General features: G+C 39.9%; 1 protein-coding gene across 12 annotated transcripts in view; it reads left to right on the top strand.

Moving 5' to 3' along the window:
* Positions 1 to 429: 429 nt before the first annotated feature.
* Positions 430 to 6,000, top strand: part of map2 (microtubule-associated protein 2) — an 83,508-nt gene continuing 77,937 nt past the window's right edge. For 10 of the 12 annotated variants that reach the window (XM_079357740.1, XM_079357749.1, XM_079357738.1 and 7 more), the window contains exons 1-2: positions 430 to 570; positions 829 to 914. The gene's annotated coding sequence lies outside the window, so the exon portion shown is untranslated. Of the gene's footprint in view, positions 571 to 633; positions 915 to 6,000 lie in introns of those variants that run through there. The other 2 variants (XM_079357743.1, XM_079357742.1) reach the window with 2 other exon arrangements.

Below are 6,000 nucleotides of genomic sequence, written 5' to 3'. Positions count from 1 at the left end.
GTGATCAGTAAGCGTTACAACAATACCGTCAGCACAAACTTAACGCATTTGTATTGAGTACACCTGTTGTGTTTTGTCTTCGCGGCAGCATTGATTATAGGCTGCTACCTGAGGAGACATTTCGCAGACAAAGAAGCACATACAAAAAGCTTCGAGATGAATATCCAACTGAGGGTATGTAACTTTTTATTTTTTTTTTATTTTTTAATCAGATCATTTTAATTCCATTAAATTTTGCAGGTATGGCTTGAGTAGCCTAATTTTAAGAGCTGACGTGGATAACGTAAATACCTCGTTTAATGATGCCCAATGTGTGTTAATTTTATATGCCAAACATAAAAAATGAAAAAAGACAGATTACAAAATGTTCAAGTCTGAATTATAGCAGCCTATTGTTTATTTTAATTGTTTCTGTGTTTGTTTTTCTCCAGAAAACGCCGGAAGCGTTCTACCGTAAACACTGGAGCACAAACGTTTTGAGCGTCTCTTACAGTCATTACGGTAAATGTCGGCTGCGGAGCCTGTGTCCGACAGACCCAGAGTTGCACTGAAAGACACTGCGCCGAACAGGTAAAGGGGGGGAAAAAAGACTCATTTTGTTCTTATATGCGTTTGTGTATGAATGGAGATGGCTATGCCAAACGTTTGTGATTTTTGGCGGTCACTGGGAGTCTTTCGCCTATCATTGAATGAGCAATTCAGCAGGCACTGAAGCAGAAATGATGAGGTGCCCCTCTCTGTGTGGATGGAGAAAGGACGCATTGTTCGCCTACAGGAGAATTTGCTTTGGGTTCTTACCAGTGTGTGCTGTTTTATCTCTGATTTCAGCCCGGTTTACATGAGCGCTGTTGCGGAATTAGTGTGACATGACAACACAGCTGAGCAAAAGATCTGCAACCAAATCTCTGAAATAGGTAAGCCTGATTGATTGGATTGCCAATTGTTGGTCCAATTACGCACCTAAGTGCTTGTTTTGATGACTGCTTGATAGGATAATGTCAGCATTGTACTAGATAGAGGCTCTGTGTATTGCGGTCACTTCGGGGACTTGCGATGCTGCGGTGGCAGTGCATGGCTACCAGCCTTTAGTAAGCTTTTCACTCATTAAAGATGGCTTAAACAGGAGGTCACTGTGGGGAAAAAAGTCATTGCAAACGAATAACAATTGTGGTTTATATTCTGAGTAATGCATTAGAATAAGAGAGGGAGGAAAGGGTGCAAATAGAGGTGCTGAGTCATTGGCCTCTCTGATTGATCATTCAAATTAAAGCCCTTTATTTGCATGCTTAGCTTGTCAACATAACTGTAGAGATAAAATTTACATTAACTCCATTTGTGGTGATTCATTTCATGTCATTTGATAATTGATAGCTGCAGCTATATTACAATGTGATCTTTAAAAAAAAAAAAAAAAAAATCATATTGAGCATCTGCTTCATCATCAATCCAACACGGGAAATGCAGTTAAAGCAGGGTGGGCTCTAACACCTCAGATTTCATCGTCCTGAATACCTAACAGGAGCTTGAATATGGTGCATGTCTCAAACATTTGTTGGCTTCAGTCATGTCTCATTTGCATACAGGGGCTGTGCTATTGATTTTCCCTCTGTCCTTTTGTGTGTGCAGTTACATTTAAATGCCTGATACATTCAAGGCATGCAGCTCATGGGCTCCTCCTCACTGAGGGAGCGGGCTTATACCCCTGGAAGACCAAGCTGTTTGTCTTCTTTAGCGGTTCTATAAAGGAGATGTTTCATCTCATGCGTTGGCCATTTCATTCTTGTAGACTGACGTTCAGTAATGAAATGGCAAATGAGAGGAAAGGACATTATTTTGTTGTGTGGCTGTCTTGAAACCTGGTAATCTTCTGACATGATATGATCAACATTATTATTATTTTTAATGATATTTGAATAAAAAAGTGTTATTTCCTTCTTAAAAAAAACATAACATTGTCATAATTTCTCATGGTTGTTTGATAGTGGGTTATGCATTGTGCATTTAAGAAAGCACTCACAGCAAAGACTATTTGTCACCATTTAAAGTTGACCAAGAAGGAATATTAATTACAAGGCAGGACTCGTCATGAACTTCCTTGATACAAGCTGATTTACAGAAGTCATTTGGGAGTAAGTATATAATCATTAAGTATTCATTAGATGCACAGACATCGGCAGAAGGTGCAGATGTCAAGGTGATGCATGGTTGATCTATATCTGAGCTTGTGTTGTCTGAAGTTGATTCTGCAGCTAGTTGGCTTGAAGATTGCATTCAAGGACTCGGAGGATTAATGGGAGAACTGATTGGTTTTCTTTATGGTCTTTTTCATGACCTGTTTTTTTCCGTTGTGCATCAAATGAACTCAACTTGTACACCAAAAGTGTTGAAGGATGCAAGTGAATAGCAGTAATAGGTTTTTGTAAATAAATTTAGCACAAGGTATGTGTTTGCTTTGCCTAAAATGTTGGTTTAAAAGGGTTGTTCTTAGCTTGCCAGTTTAACAAAAAAAAAACATGGAGGGAAGGGAATGAAAGACTTTATATTTGAGTTTAAAAAAAACCCTAAACCTTCAAAACCAATTGTTTAATGTAACACGCGAAGGGGAGCTTGCACAGAGGAATTCATTGTCTCTCTTCTGTGAGCCAGTCCGGATCCTGTTGGCAGCATTCTGGACCACCTGCAGGGGAGACTGCTGGCTTCATCAGCAGAGTTTTGTCAGTTTAAATATTAGGGTTTTTTTTGTTGCGATGATGATAGTTGATTAGCATTAAATAGTCAAGGTGCCTCTTATAAATAGCATTCACCTGGTTTAACCTCCTGTTAAGATCATTTAGACCTACATAATTAGGTTAAACTGGGGATTTGTTGTGTGATCACGAGTTACTCTCCCAAATGTGCAGTCAGCTGCCAGAGTGAGCAGTCCAGACACGAGCAAAGGTAGCAAAGATAGTACTGCAGCAGGCAACTTCACACTTTGCAGTACAAGCGGCATGTAAAGCTGACCTACAGGTCAAACCTTGTGTGCCAATGAGACAACCTAATCCTGATACTTAGTCAGCAGGACTGCACACACACACACATACACACACACACACACACACACACAGAAGAACACACGACCACACAACAGACAAAACCGTCCTCACTTGTCACATTCAGTGCTTGATGTGTGTGTGCTTGAGAGAGACAGAAACATTTTGGAAATGGCTCTTTGTATGAAAGAAGACAGACACTCTGCGGTGGCTTTGGCAGCAGTACCAACTCTCTCGACCAGCATGTCTGCCAGCTCGCTGCCAATCTCTCTCCCTCTCTCTGTGGAGAGGCACTCAAGGTTTTTAAAAGATGAGCTCATTGGTCAACATGCTCGTGGAGTTTTTAAGAAGGTGCTTTTATGCTTTTTGCTAAGACTTATTTGTCAACCAGGGCTGCAACTCTTAATCTATGATTAATGTTGGCTTTAATCAATGAATTGTTTGTTTTGACTATAGAAACAGTCTATCTTATATAAAACTAGATTCACATAAAATGTCATTTATATTGCACCAATTCCTAACAGAAAGAGTTTCAGTAGAGCAACAAATACTCCAATGTTCTGGGCCTGACCAATGTCACAAAGGTTTCAAACCGGCTGATTTTCTAAATAAAAGCTCAACTCGATGTCCCCAAGTGTTGGGGTAAAATTCTCTTTTTCCATACAGTGTTTATGTTAGATCTGGAGAGGTGGAACATATGTTTCTATCTCTTCTTTTTGTTTTTATTTCTCATTGCGTCAGTCTCTTTTTATTGCCTCCATCGTCTTACATCTTTGCTCCTCTTAGTCTCGATTTATGCAGCTGGTTTCTTGGTCGGGTTTTTGTATGGGTTCTTTTGCTCCTGTTTTTTTTTTGTTGTTGTTTGGGTTCTTATGCTTAGTTCGTATGCTTTCACATGTATGTCAAAGCTGCACAATCACAACAACATATTGTAAGGATATGTATTAGTAACCGTTGTGTTTTATCGTGAGTCATATAGTGACTGCAAACTGCTACCTCTCCAGTATGGACATCCTGGATTTCGACTTCTATCGCACAGACACAGCACTTGAAGTTTATCTTGGCTCTTTCCAAGGGTTGGAGAGTCAATAAGAATGAAGGTGGAAGACACAGTCCATAAACAACTGGCATGTCATTGATAAAGTGCTTGACATTGTTCATAAGCTAGCTGCTTTGAAGCAGTTATTCAGTAGAGGGCTAAGGCCAAGGATATCTAGATTGCAACAATCCAATGTGTTGACATCAGGTTAGGCTTCATGCTTAGTAAATTCAAGGACCCTTGTTTTTCCATTTATGAACAAATAATGAGTTTTCAGTTAATGTTCCAGGGTCCATTGCTGCAGACGTTGGGTCTGTGTCAACTGTGTTGTACGCACAGCTGTTTAAGTTGTCACCTTTCAAAGCTTGGTCAGTTGTTCACAGGTTTGAAAGTTCCCCCAATTCGTAATATCCGTTCAAGCCTCCCTGCTATTTTTCAAATGTGTACCTATGAGACAAATGTTCCTTTTAATTAGAATATCCACTGTTCCATCATTCAAAAAGAAAAGACGTGCAATCATAAATGGAGATCAGTGTTAAAATATTGATTAACTACAAAAGGAAGGCCTTTATATATTGTACACTTTACTGTCCTGACAGGGATTTGGCCATCACATTGACACGTCTAAGCTAAGTAATTTCCATTTTGGCTGTAGTTCAGATGTGACTGACCTCATCTGGCTTACAACTAAAGGAGAGCCACTATGTCCCCTGATAGATTTCCACCATGCTTCACAGCATAGCGAGATTCCCTTTCTTGTTGGGATTCTCTTCCTCCACTCAGATTGTTTCCCCTCTTTGCCCCGAGGCGTCCGTAGGTCAAGATAGCTTACCTTTAGTTTGCAGGAGGCTGAGATCAGTCAAGTCAAACCCACTCGAGTCTGTCCCAACATCCAGACTCTATCCGTCTTCCTGACAGCCCTGAGTTCAGGATGGACCACTGCTGTTTGCAGCATACTGATCCTCCATAAGTACCACTGCAGTGAGGGGAGCAAAGTGGCCAAAACAGGGCTGCACAATTATTCACAATTTCATCGATGTAGTGATTAGAGCACTCACAATAAACATGGTAAAAGTCATCTCAATAAATTATTTTATTTAGACAAGCAATGACTTTCCACTCAGAATCACAGGATATACCTGTTCGATTGGAGCCCGGAAATAATAATCATGCTTTACATCATTCTGATGAGGTCAGATGAAGCTCCCTTAAATTTATTTGTGCCAATTTGGTTGTGGGGCAGAAAAAGGCTTGTTGGATTTATTTTGGGTTCAGGAGCAAGATCCTGCAAGCACATGTGTTTAACATGAAGAACAGCAGATAGACACAGAAAACCCTGAATTATCCAGCTTTTCATCGAAGCTACACATATTGTTCTCATGCAGGCCTAGTCTCAACTGAATTTTAATCCCGGAATCAGAGCTACTCTCATCGATTGAAAACAGCCTCTCAGAGTCACTTCTGTGCACTTTAAAGAAAATAAACTTCTGAATAGTTTCCCAACAGTTTATTTCTGAATGCCTGAGCAGTACATTCAGAATTTGGATTATAAAAAGGTGCTTCTTCTTTCACATTTATCTCCACTGAACAAGTACACTCGGAGAGATTCTACGTCCTGTTATCAATTTAAAGCTGTCGAGTAACATTTCTTCTCATTCATACAGTTGTTGATTAAATATGATGATTTTTGGGTGATGTAGATTTCAGAATGTGCATCAGTTTGTTTTACAGACAAACTTATAACACAAGTTTTCTCTGACCTGCCAACTCAGTAGTTTTAATATCTGCAGGATTCTGAAAGTGAGACTTCTCACTGTCGGTAATTCTTTCTAGACAACTTAAATTTGGCAACACAGCTGAGAAAAAGGACGGCTGCAGTTGCTTGTGTTTGTGGACTCTCTTTCAAAGCTGTACCCATCACAGGTTTGA

The sequence above is a fragment of the Symphodus melops genome (genome assembly GCF_947650265.1).
Source record: "Symphodus melops genome assembly, chromosome: 12".
In the NCBI taxonomy this organism is placed as follows: domain Eukaryota; kingdom Metazoa; phylum Chordata; class Actinopteri; order Labriformes; family Labridae; genus Symphodus; species Symphodus melops.
The sequence above is the reverse complement of the archived record's forward strand: the minus strand, read 5'-3'. Positions and strand labels throughout refer to the sequence as shown.